This window comes from Rattus norvegicus, chromosome 11, assembly GCF_036323735.1.
Source record: "Rattus norvegicus strain BN/NHsdMcwi chromosome 11, GRCr8, whole genome shotgun sequence".
NCBI classification, from domain to species: domain Eukaryota; kingdom Metazoa; phylum Chordata; class Mammalia; order Rodentia; family Muridae; genus Rattus; species Rattus norvegicus.
Window position 1 is genome coordinate 11,838,838 of NC_086029.1, and position 13,683 is coordinate 11,852,520.

Here is a 13,683-nt window from a genome sequence, read left to right on the forward strand (position 1 = left end):
CTGAAACACTGTTTCTTTGTGAATTCAGTTTGTTCCTAGTAGCCTGCTCTTGTAATATGTGTACTTCTAAAGATTTATAAAAATTTGGTGAGCCGAATCTGAGTAACATGGTGAATTCGGTTAGTTCCCAATAGGCCGCAGTAGTTATAAGTGGACTGTTCGCGATATAGAAAAATTTTCACGAATGGAATCAAAATTTCTAGGCGAATTCAGTGAGTTCCCAATGGGACATGCTTGTATGAGTTTGCTCTTCACTATCGAGCAACATTTTAAGGAACGGAATCCAAGTAACATGGTGAATTGAGTAGGTTCCCAGTAGGATTCGCATGTAATAAGCTTGTTATTCAAGATAGAGCAACGTTTTAACGAACTGAAACACTGTTTCTTTGTGAATTCAGTTAGTTCCTAGTAGCCTGCTCTTATAATATGTGTACTTTTAAAGATTTATAAAAATTTGGTGAGCCGAATCTGAGTAACATGGTGAATTCGGTTAGTTCCCAATAGGCCGCAGTAGTTATAAGTGGACTGTTCGCGATATAGAAAAATTTTCACGAATGGAATCAAAATTTCTAGGCGAATTCAGTGAGTTCCCAATGGGACATGCTTGTATGAGTTTGCTTTTCAATATCGAGCAACATTTTAAGGAACGGAATCCAAGTATCATGGTGAATTGAGTAGGTTCAAAATAGCATTCGCATGTAATAAGCTTGTTATTCAAGATAGAGCAACGTTTTAACGAACTGAAACACTGTTTCTTTGTGAATTCAGTTAGTTCCTAGTAGCCTGCTCTTGTAATATGTGTACTTTTAAAGATTTATAAAAATTTGGTGAGCCGAATCTGAGTAACATGGTGAATTCGGTTAGTTCCCAATAGGCCGCAGTAGTAATAAGTGGACTGTTCGGGATATAGAAAAATTTTCACGAATGGAATCAAAATTTCTAGGCGAATTCAAAGAGTTCCCAATGGGACATGCTTGTATGAGTTTGCTCTTCACTATCGAGCAACATTTTAAGGAACGGAATCCAAGTAACATGGTGAATTGAGTAGGTTCCCAGTAGGATTCGCATGTAATAAGCTTGTTATTCAAGATAGAGCAACGTTTTAACGAACTGAAACACTGTTTCTTTGTGAATTCAGTTAGTTCCTAGTAGCCTGCTCTTGTAATATGTGTACTTTTAAAGATTTATAAAAATTTGGGGGGCGAATCTGAGTAACATGGTGAATTCGGTTAGTTCCCTATAGGCCACAGTAGTTATAAGTGGACTGTTTGCGATATAGAAAAATTTTCACGAATGGAATCAAAATTTCTAGGCGAATTCAGTGAGTTCCCAATGGGACATGCTTGTATGAGTTTGCTTTTCATTATCGAGCAACATTGTAAGGAACGGAATCCAAGTATCATGGTGAATTGAGTAGGTTCCCAATAGGATTCGCATGTAATAAGCTTGTTATTCAAGATAGAGCAACGTTTTAACGAACTGAAACACTGTTTCTTTGTGAATTCAGTTAGTTCCTAGTAGCCTGCTCTTGTAATATGTGCACTTTTAAAGATTTATAAATATTTGGTGAGCCGAATCTGAGTAACATGGTGAATTCGGTTAGTTCCCAATAGGCCGCAGTAGTAATAAGTGGACTGTTCGGGATATAGAAAAATTTTCACGAATGGAATCAAAATTTCTAGGCGAATTCAGTGAGTTCCCAATGGGACATGCTTGTATGAGTTTGCTCTTCAATATCGAGCAACATTTTAAGGAACGGAATCCAAGTAACATGGTGAATTGAGTAGGTTCCCAGTAGGATTCGCATGTAATAAGCTTGTTATTCAAGATAGAGCAACGTTTTAACGAACTGAAACACTGTTTCTTTGTGAATTCAGTTTGTTCCTAGTAGCCTGCTCTTGTAATATGTGTACTTCTAAAGATTTATAAAAATTTGGTGAGCCGAATCTGAGTAACATGGTGAATTCGGTTAGTTCCCAATAGGCCGCAGTAGTTATAAGTGGACTGTTCGCGATATAGAAAAATTTTCACGAATGGAATCAAAATTTCTAGGCGAATTCAGTGAGTTCCCAATGGGACATGCTTGTATGAGTTTGCTCTTCACTATCGAGCAACATTTTAAGGAACGGAATCCAAGTAACATGGTGAATTGAGTAGGTTCCCAGTAGGATTCGCATGTAATAAGCTTGTTATTCAAGATAGAGCAACGTTTTAACGAACTGAAACACTGTTTCTTTGTGAATTCAGTTAGTTCCTAGTAGCCTGCTCTTATAATATGTGTACTTTTAAAGATTTATAAAAATTTGGTGAGCCGAATCTGAGTAACATGGTGAATTCGGTTAGTTCCCAATAGGCCGCAGTAGTTATAAGTGGACTGTTCGCGATATAGAAAAATTTTCACGAATGGAATCAAAATTTCTAGGCGAATTCAGTGAGTTCCCAATGGGACATGCTTGTATGAGTTTGCTTTTCAATATCGAGCAACATTTTAAGGAACGGAATCCAAGTATCATGGTGAATTGAGTAGGTTCAAAATAGCATTCGCATGTAATAAGCTTGTTATTCAAGATAGAGCAACGTTTTAACGAACTGAAACACTGTTTCTTTGTGAATTCAGTTAGTTCCTAGTAGCCTGCTCTTGTAATATGTGTACTTTTAAAGATTTATAAAAATTTGGTGAGCCGAATCTGAGTAACATGGTGAATTCGGTTAGTTCCCAATAGGCCGCAGTAGTAATAAGTGGACTGTTCGGGATATAGAAAAATTTTCACGAATGGAATCAAAATTTCTAGGCGAATTCAAAGAGTTCCCAATGGGACATGCTTGTATGAGTTTGCTCTTCACTATCGAGCAACATTTTAAGGAACGGAATCCAAGTAACATGGTGAATTGAGTAGGTTCCCAGTAGGATTCGCATGTAATAAGCTTGTTATTCAAGATAGAGCAACGTTTTAACGAACTGAAACACTGTTTCTTTGTGAATTCAGTTAGTTCCTAGTAGCCTGCTCTTGTAATATGTGTACTTTTAAAGATTTATAAAAATTTGGGGGGCGAATCTGAGTAACATGGTGAATTCGGTTAGTTCCCTATAGGCCACAGTAGTTATAAGTGGACTGTTTGCGATATAGAAAAATTTTCACGAATGGAATCAAAATTTCTAGGCGAATTCAGTGAGTTCCCAATGGGACATGCTTGTATGAGTTTGCTTTTCATTATCGAGCAACATTGTAAGGAACGGAATCCAAGTATCATGGTGAATTGAGTAGGTTCCCAGTAGGATTCGCATGTAATAAGCTTGTTATTCAAGATAGAAAAACGTTTTAACGAACTGAAACACTGTTTCTTTGTGAATTCAGTTTGTTCCTAGTAGCCTGCTCTTGTAATATGTGTACTTCTAAAGATTTATAAAAATTTGGTGAGCCGAATCTGAGTAACATGGTGAATTCGGTTAGTTCCCAATAGGCCGCAGTAGTTATAAGTGGACTGTTCGCGATATAGAAAAATTTTCACGAATGGAATCAAAATTTCTAGGCGAATTCAGTGAGTTCCCAATGGGACATGCTTGTATGAGTTTGCTCTTCACTATCGAGCAACATTTTAAGGAACGGAATCCAAGTAACATGGTGAATTGAGTAGGTTCCCAGTAGGATTCGCATGTAATAAGCTTGTTATTCAAGATAGAGCAACGTTTTAACGAACTGAAACACTGTTTCTTTGTGAATTCAGTTAGTTCCTAGTAGCCTGCTCTTATAATATGTGTACTTTTAAAGATTTATAAAAATTTGGTGAGCCGAATCTGAGTAACATGGTGAATTCGGTTAGTTCCCAATAGGCCGCAGTAGTTATAAGTGGACTGTTCGCGATATAGAAAAATTTTCACGAATGGAATCAAAATTTCTAGGCGAATTCAGTGAGTTCCCAATGGGACATGCTTGTATGAGTTTGCTTTTCAATATCGAGCAACATTTTAAGGAACGGAATCCAAGTATCATGGTGAATTGAGTAGGTTCAAAATAGCATTCGCATGTAATAAGCTTGTTATTCAAGATAGAGCAACGTTTTAACGAACTGAAACACTGTTTCTTTGTGAATTCAGTTAGTTCCTAGTAGCCTGCTCTTGTAATATGTGTACTTTTAAAGATTTATAAAAATTTGGTGAGCCGAATCTGAGTAACATGGTGAATTCGGTTAGTTCCCAATAGGCCGCAGTAGTAATAAGTGGACTGTTCGGGATATAGAAAAATTTTCACGAATGGAATCAAAATTTCTAGGCGAATTCAAAGAGTTCCCAATGGGACATGCTTGTATGAGTTTGCTCTTCACTATCGAGCAACATTTTAAGGAACGGAATCCAAGTAACATGGTGAATTGAGTAGGTTCCCAGTAGGATTCGCATGTAATAAGCTTGTTATTCAAGATAGAGCAACGTTTTAACGAACTGAAACACTGTTTCTTTGTGAATTCAGTTAGTTCCTAGTAGCCTGCTCTTGTAATATGTGTACTTTTAAAGATTTATAAAAATTTGGGGGGCGAATCTGAGTAACATGGTGAATTCGGTTAGTTCCCTATAGGCCACAGTAGTTATAAGTGGACTGTTTGCGATATAGAAAAATTTTCACGAATGGAATCAAAATTTCTAGGCGAATTCAGTGAGTTCCCAATGGGACATGCTTGTATGAGTTTGCTTTTCATTATCGAGCAACATTGTAAGGAACGGAATCCAAGTATCATGGTGAATTGAGTAGGTTCCCAATAGGATTCGCATGTAATAAGCTTGTTATTCAAGATAGAGCAACGTTTTAACGAACTGAAACACTGTTTCTTTGTGAATTCAGTTAGTTCCTAGTAGCCTGCTCTTGTAATATGTGCACTTTTAAAGATTTATAAATATTTGGTGAGCCGAATCTGAGTAACATGGTGAATTCGGTTAGTTCCCAATAGGCCGCAGTAGTAATAAGTGGACTGTTCGGGATATAGAAAAATTTTCACGAATGGAATCAAAATTTCTAGGCAAATTCAGTGAGTTCCCAATGGGACATGCTTGTATGAGTTTGCTCTTCAATATCGAGCAACATTTTAAGGAACGGAATCCAAGTAACATGGTGAATTGAGTAGGTTCCCAGTAGGATTCGCATGTAATAAGCTTGTTATTCAAGATAGAGCAACGTTTTAACGAACTGAAACACTGTTTCTTTGTGAATTCAGTTTGTTCCTAGTAGCCTGCTCTTGTAATATGTGTACTTCTAAAGATTTATAAAAATTTGGTGAGCCGAATCTGAGTAACATGGTGAATTCGGTTAGTTCCCAATAGGCCGCAGTAGTTATAAGTGGACTGTTCGCGATATAGAAAAATTTTCACGAATGGAATCAAAATTTCTAGGCGAATTCAGTGAGTTCCCAATGGGACATGCTTGTATGAGTTTGCTCTTCACTATCGAGCAACATTTTAAGGAACGGAATCCAAGTAACATGGTGAATTGAGTAGGTTCCCAGTAGGATTCGCATGTAATAAGCTTGTTATTCAAGATAGAGCAACGTTTTAACGAACTGAAACACTGTTTCTTTGTGAATTCAGTTAGTTCCTAGTAGCCTGCTCTTATAATATGTGTACTTTTAAAGATTTATAAAAATTTGGTGAGCCGAATCTGAGTAACATGGTGAATTCGGTTAGTTCCCAATAGGCCGCAGTAGTTATAAGTGGACTGTTCGCGATATAGAAAAATTTTCACGAATGGAATCAAAATTTCTAGGCGAATTCAGTGAGTTCCCAATGGGACATGCTTGTATGAGTTTGCTTTTCAATATCGAGCAACATTTTAAGGAACGGAATCCAAGTATCATGGTGAATTGAGTAGGTTCAAAATAGCATTCGCATGTAATAAGCTTGTTATTCAAGATAGAGCAACGTTTTAACGAACTGAAACACTGTTTCTTTGTGAATTCAGTTAGTTCCTAGTAGCCTGCTCTTGTAATATGTGTACTTTTAAAGATTTATAAAAATTTGGTGAGCCGAATCTGAGTAACATGGTGAATTCGGTTAGTTCCCAATAGGCCGCAGTAGTAATAAGTGGACTGTTCGGGATATAGAAAAATTTTCACGAATGGAATCAAAATTTCTAGGCGAATTCAAAGAGTTCCCAATGGGACATGCTTGTATGAGTTTGCTCTTCACTATCGAGCAACATTTTAAGGAACGGAATCCAAGTAACATGGTGAATTGAGTAGGTTCCCAGTAGGATTCGCATGTAATAAGCTTGTTATTCAAGATAGAGCAACGTTTTAACGAACTGAAACACTGTTTCTTTGTGAATTCAGTTAGTTCCTAGTAGCCTGCTCTTGTAATATGTGTACTTTTAAAGATTTATAAAAATTTGGGGGGCGAATCTGAGTAACATGGTGAATTCGGTTAGTTCCCTATAGGCCACAGTAGTTATAAGTGGACTGTTTGCGATATAGAAAAATTTTCACGAATGGAATCAAAATTTCTAGGCGAATTCAGTGAGTTCCCAATGGGACATGCTTGTATGAGTTTGCTTTTCATTATCGAGCAACATTGTAAGGAACGGAATCCAAGTATCATGGTGAATTGAGTAGGTTCCCAATAGGATTCGCATGTAATAAGCTTGTTATTCAAGATAGAGCAACGTTTTAACGAACTGAAACACTGTTTCTTTGTGAATTCAGTTAGTTCCTAGTAGCCTGCTCTTGTAATATGTGTACTTTTAAAGATTTATAAAAATTTGGTGAGCCGAATCTGAGTAACATGGTGAATTCGGTTAGTTCCCAATAGGCCGCAGTAGTAATAAGTGGACTGTTCGGGATATAGAAAAATTTTCACGAATGGAATCAAAATTTCTAGGCGAATTCAGTGAGTTCCCAATGGGACATGCTTGTATGAGTTTGCTCTTCAATATCGAGCAACATTTTAAGGAACGGAATCCAAGTAACATGGTGAATTGAGTAGGTTCCCAGTAGGATTCGCATGTAATAAGCTTGTTATTCAAGATAGAGCAACGTTTTAACGAACTGAAACACTGTTTCTTTGTGAATTCAGTTTGTTCCTAGTAGCCTGCTCTTGTAATATGTGTACTTCTAAAGATTTATAAAAATTTGGTGAGCCGAATCTGAGTAACATGGTGAATTCGGTTAGTTCCCAATAGGCCGCAGTAGTTATAAGTGGACTGTTCGCGATATAGAAAAATTTTCACGAATGGAATCAAAATTTCTAGGCGAATTCAGTGAGTTCCCAATGGGACATGCTTGTATGAGTTTGCTCTTCACTATCGAGCAACATTTTAAGGAACGGAATCCAAGTAACATGGTGAATTGAGTAGGTTCCCAGTAGGATTCGCATGTAATAAGCTTGTTATTCAAGATAGAGCAACGTTTTAACGAACTGAAACACTGTTTCTTTGTGAATTCAGTTAGTTCCTAGTAGCCTGCTCTTATAATATGTGTACTTTTAAAGATTTATAAAAATTTGGTGAGCCGAATCTGAGTAACATGGTGAATTCGGTTAGTTCCCAATAGGCCGCAGTAGTTATAAGTGGACTGTTCGCGATATAGAAAAATTTTCACGAATGGAATCAAAATTTCTAGGCGAATTCAGTGAGTTCCCAATGGGACATGCTTGTATGAGTTTGCTTTTCAATATCGAGCAACATTTTAAGGAACGGAATCCAAGTATCATGGTGAATTGAGTAGGTTCAAAATAGCATTCGCATGTAATAAGCTTGTTATTCAAGATAGAGCAACGTTTTAACGAACTGAAACACTGTTTCTTTGTGAATTCAGTTAGTTCCTAGTAGCCTGCTCTTGTAATATGTGTACTTTTAAAGATTTATAAAAATTTGGTGAGCCGAATCTGAGTAACATGGTGAATTCGGTTAGTTCCCAATAGGCCGCAGTAGTAATAAGTGGACTGTTCGGGATATAGAAAAATTTTCACGAATGGAATCAAAATTTCTAGGCGAATTCAAAGAGTTCCCAATGGGACATGCTTGTATGAGTTTGCTCTTCACTATCGAGCAACATTTTAAGGAACGGAATCCAAGTAACATGGTGAATTGAGTAGGTTCCCAGTAGGATTCGCATGTAATAAGCTTGTTATTCAAGATAGAGCAACGTTTTAACGAACTGAAACACTGTTTCTTTGTGAATTCAGTTAGTTCCTAGTAGCCTGCTCTTGTAATATGTGTACTTTTAAAGATTTATAAAAATTTGGTGAGCCGAATCTGAGTAACATGGTGAATTCGGTTAGTTCCCAATAGGCCGCAGTAGTTATAAGTGGACTGTTCGGGATATAGAAAAATTTTCATGAATGGAATCAAAATTTCTAGGCGAAATCAGTGAGTTCCCAATGGGACATGCTTGTATGAGTTTGCTTTTCAATATCGAGCAACATTTTAAGGAACGGAATCCAAGTATCATTGTGAATTGAGTAGGTTCAAAATAGCATTCGCATGTAATAAGCTTGTTATTCAAGATAGAGCAACGTTTTAACGAACTGAAACACTGTTTCTTTGTGAATTCACTTAGTTCCTAGTAGCCTGATCTTGTAATATGTGTACTTTTAAAGATTTATAAAAATTTGGTGAGCCGAATCTGAGTAACATGGTGAATTCGGTTAGTTCCCAATAGGCCGCAGTAGTAATAAGTGGAATGTTCGGGATATAGAAAAATTTTCACGAATGGAATCAAAATTTCTAAGCGAATTCAAAGAGTTCCCAATGGGACATGCTTGTATGAGTTTGCTTTTCAATATCGAGCAACATTTTAAGGAACGGAATCCAAGTATCATGGTGAATTGAATAGGTTCCCAATAGGATTCGCATGTAATAAGCTTGTTATTCAAGATAGAGCAACGTTTTAACGAACTGAAACACTGTTTCTTTGTGAATTCAGTTAGTTCCTAGTAGCCTGCTCTTGTAATATTTGTACTTTTAAAGATTTATAAAAATTTGGGGGGCGAATCTGAGTAACATGGTGAATTCGGTTAGTTCCCTATAGGCCACAGTAGTTATAAGTGGACTGTTTGCGATATAGAAAAATTTTCACGAATGGAATCAAAATTTCTAGGCGAATTCAGTGAGTTCCCAATGGGACATGCTTGTATGAGTTTGCTTTTCAATATCGAGCAACATTTTAAGGAAGGGAATCCAAGTATCATGGTGAATTGAGTAGGTTCAAAATAGCATTCGCATGTAATAAGCTTGTTATTCAAGATAGAGCAACGTATTAACGAACTGAAACACTGTTTCTTTGTGAATTCAGTTTGTTCCTAGTAGCCTGCTCTTGTAATATGTGTACTTCTAAAGATTTATAAAAATTTGGTGAGCCGAATCTGAGTAACATGGTGAATTCGGTTAGTTCCCAATAGGCCGCAGTAGTAATAAGTGGACTGTTCGGGATATAGAAAAATTTTCACGAATGGAATCAAATTTTCTAGGCGAATTCAGTGAGTTCCCAATGGGACATGCTTGTATGAGTTTGCTTTTCATTATCGAGCAACATTGTAAGGAACGGAATCCAAGTATCATGGTGAATTGAGTAGGTTCCCAATAGGATTCGCATGTAATAAGCTTGTTATTCAAGATAGAGCAACGTTTTAACGAACTGAAACACTGTTTCTTTGTGAATTCAGTTAGTTCCTAGTAGCCTGCTCTTGTAATATGTGTACTTTTAAAGATTTATAAAAATTTGGTGAGCCGAATCTGAGTAACATGGTGAATTCGGTTAGTTCCCAATAGGCCGCAGTAGTAATAAGTGGACTGTTCGGGATATAGAAAAATTTTCACGAATGGAATCAAAATTTCTAGGCGAATTCAGTGAGTTCCCAATGGGACATGCTTGTATGAGTTTGCTCTTCAATATCGAGCAACATTTTAAGGAACGGAATCCAAGTATCATGGTGAATTGAGTAGGTTCCCAATAGGATTCGCATGAAATAAGCTTGTTATTCACGATAGAGCAACGTTTTAACGAACTGAAACACTGTTTCTTTGTGAATTCAGTTAGTTCCTAGTAGCCTGCTCTTGTAATATGTGTACTTTTAAAGATTTATAAAAATTTGGTGAGCCGAATCTGAGTAACATGGTGAATTCGGTTAGTTCCCAATAGGCCGCAGTAGTAATAAGTGGACTGTTCGGGATATAGAAAAATTTTCACGAATGGAATCAAAATTTCTAGGCGAATTCAGTGAGTTCCCAATGGAACATGCTTGTATGAGTTTGCTATTCACTATCGAGCAACATTTTAAGGAACGGAATCCAAGTAACATGGTGAATTGAGTAGGTTCCCAGTAGGATTCACATGTAATAAGCTTGTTATTCAAGATAGAGCAACGTTTTAACGAACTGAAACACTGTTTCTTTGTGAATTCAGTTAGTTCCTAGTAGCCTGCTCTTGTAATATGTGTACTTTTAAAGATTTATAAAAATTTGGTGAGCTGAACTGAGTAACATTGTGAATTCGGTTAGTTCGCAATAGGCCGCAGTAGTAATAAGTGGACTGTTCGGGATATAGAAAAATTTTCACGAATGGAATCAAAATTTCTAGGCCAATTCAGTGAGTTCCCAATGGGACATGCTTCTATGAGTTTGCTTTTCAACATCGAGCAACATTTTAAGGAACGGATTCCAAATAACATGGTGAATTGTGTAGGTTCCCAATAGGATTCGCAAGTAATAAGCTTGTTATTCACGATAGAGCAACGTTTTAACGAACTGAAACACTGTTTCTTTGTGAATTCAGTTAGTTCCTAGTAGCCTGCTCTTGTAATATGTGTACTTTTAAAGATTTATAAAAATTTGGGGGGCGAATCTGAGTAACATGGTGAATTCGGTTAGTTCCCAATAGGCCGCAGTAGTTATAAGTGGTCTGTTCGCGATAGAGAAAAATTTTCACGAATGGAATCAAAATTTCTAGGCGAATTCAGTGAGTTCCCAATGGGACATGCTTGTATGAGTTTGCTTTTCAATATCGAGCAACATTGTAAGGAACGGAATCCAAGTATCATGGTGAATTGAGTAGGTTCCCAATAGGATTCGCATGTAATAAGCTTGTTATTCAAGATAGAGCAACGTTTTAACGAACCTAAACACTGTTTCTTTGTGAATTCAGTTAGTTCCTAGTAGCCTGCTCTTGTAATATGTGTACTTTTAAAGATTTATAAAAATTTGCTGAGCCGAATCTGAGTAACATGGTGAATTCGGTTAGTTCCCAATAGGCCGCAGTAGTAATAAGTGGACTGTTCGGGATATAGAAAAATTTTCACGAATGGAATCAAAATTTCTAGGCGAATTCAGTGAGTTCCCAATGGGACATGCTTGTATGAGTTTGCTCTTCAATATCGAGCAACATTTTAAGGAACGGAATCCAAGTATCATGGTGAATTGAGTAGGTTCCCAATACGATTCGCATGAAATAAGCTTGTTATTCAAGATAGAGCAACGTTTTAACGAACTGAAACACTGTTTCTTTGTGAATTCAGTTAGTTCCTAGTAGCCTGCTCTTGTAATATGTGTACTTTTAAAGATTTATAAAAATTTGGTGAGCCGAACTGAGTAACATTGTGAATTCGGTTAGTTCGCAATAGGCCGCAGTAGTAATAAGTGGACTGTTCGGGATATAGAAAAATTTTCACGAATGGAATCAAAATTTCTAGGCGAATTCAGTGAGTTCCCAATGGGACATGCTTCTATGAGTTTGCTTTTCAACATCGAGCAACATTTTAAGGAACGGAATCCAAATAACATGGTGAATTCAGTAGGTTCCCAATAGGATTCGCAAGTAATAAGCTTGTTATTCAAGATAGAGCAACGTTTTAACGAACTGAAACACTGTTTCTTTGTGAATTCAGTTAGTTCCTAGTAGCCTGCTCTTGTAATACGTGTACTTTTAAAGATTTATAAAAATTTGGGGGGCGAATCTGAGTAACATGGTGAATTCGGTTAGTTCCAAATAGGCCGCAGTAGTTATAAGTGGACTGTTCGCGATATAGAAAAATTTTCACGAATGGAATCAAAATTTCTAGGCGAATTCAGTGAGTTCCCAATGGGACATGCTTGTATGAGTTTGCTCTTCACTATCGAGCAACATTTTAAGGAACGGAATCCAAGTAACATGGTGAATTGAGTAGGTTCCCAGTAGGATTCACATGTAATAAGCTTGTTATTCAAGATACAGCAACGTTTTAACGGACTGAAACACTGTTTCTTTGTGAATTCAGTTAGTTCCTAGTAGCCTGCTCTTGTAATATGTGTACTTTTAAAGATTTATAAAAATTTGGTGAGCTGAACTGAGTAACATTGTGAATTCGGTTAGTTCGCAATAGGCCGCAGTAGTAATAAGTGGACTGTTCGGGATATAGAAAAATTTTCACGAATGGAATCAAAATTTCTAGGCGAATTCAGTGAGTTCCCAATGGGACATGCTTGTATGAGTTTGCTCTTCACTATCGAGCAACATTTTAAGGAACGGAATCCAAGTAACATGGTGAATTGAGTAGGTTCCCAGTAGGATTCGCATGTAATAAGCTTGTTATTCAAGATAGAGCAACGTTTTAACGAACTGAAACACTGTTTCTTTGTGAATTCAGTTAGTTCCTAGTAGCCTGCTCTTATAATATGTGTACTTTTAAAGATTTATAAAAATTTGGTGAGCCGATCTGAGTAACATGGTGAATTCGGTTAGTTCCCAATAGGCCGCAGAGGTTATAAGTGGACTGTTCGCGATATAGAAAAATTTTCACGAATGGAATCAAAATTTCTAGGCGAATTCAGTGAGTTCCCAATGGGACATGCTTGTATGAGTTTGCTATTCAATATCGAGCAACATTTTAAGGAACGGAATCCAAATAACATGGTGAATTGAGTAGGTTCCCAATAGGATTCGCATGTAATAAGCTTGTTATTCAAGATAGAGCAACGTTTTAACGAACTGAAACACTGTTTCTTTGTGAATTCAGTTAGTTCCTAGTAGCCTGCTCTTGTAATATGTGTACTTTTAAAGATTTATAAAAATTTGGTGAGCCGAATCTGAGTAACATGGTGAATTCGGTTAGTTCCCAATAGGCCGCAGTAGTAATAAGTGGACTGTTCGGGATATAGAAAAATTTTCACGAATGGAATCAAAATTTCTAGGCGAATTCAGTGAGTTCCCAATGGGACATGCTTGTATGAGTTTGCTTTTCATTATCGAGCAACATTGTAAGGAACGGAATCCAAGTATCATGGTGAATTGAGTAGGTTCCCAATAGGATTTGCATGTAATAAGCTTGTTATTCAAGATAGAGCAACGTTTTAACGAACTGAAACACTGTTTCTTTGTGAATTCAGTTAGTTCCTAGTAGCCTGCTCTTGTAATATGTGTACTTTTAAAGATTTATAAAAATTTGCTGAGCCGAATCTGAGTAACATGGTGAATTCGGTTAGTTCCCAATAGGCCGCAGTAGTAATAAGTGGACTGTTCGGGATATAGAAAAATTTTCAAGAATGGAATCAAAATTTCTAGGCGAATTCAGTGAGTTCCCAATGGGACATGCTTGTATGAGTTTGCTCTTCAATATCGAGCAAAATTTTAAGGAACGGAATCCAAGTATCATGGTGAATTGAGTAGGTTCCCAATAGGATTCGCATGAAATAAGCTTGTTATTCACGATAGAGCAACGTTTTAACGAACTGA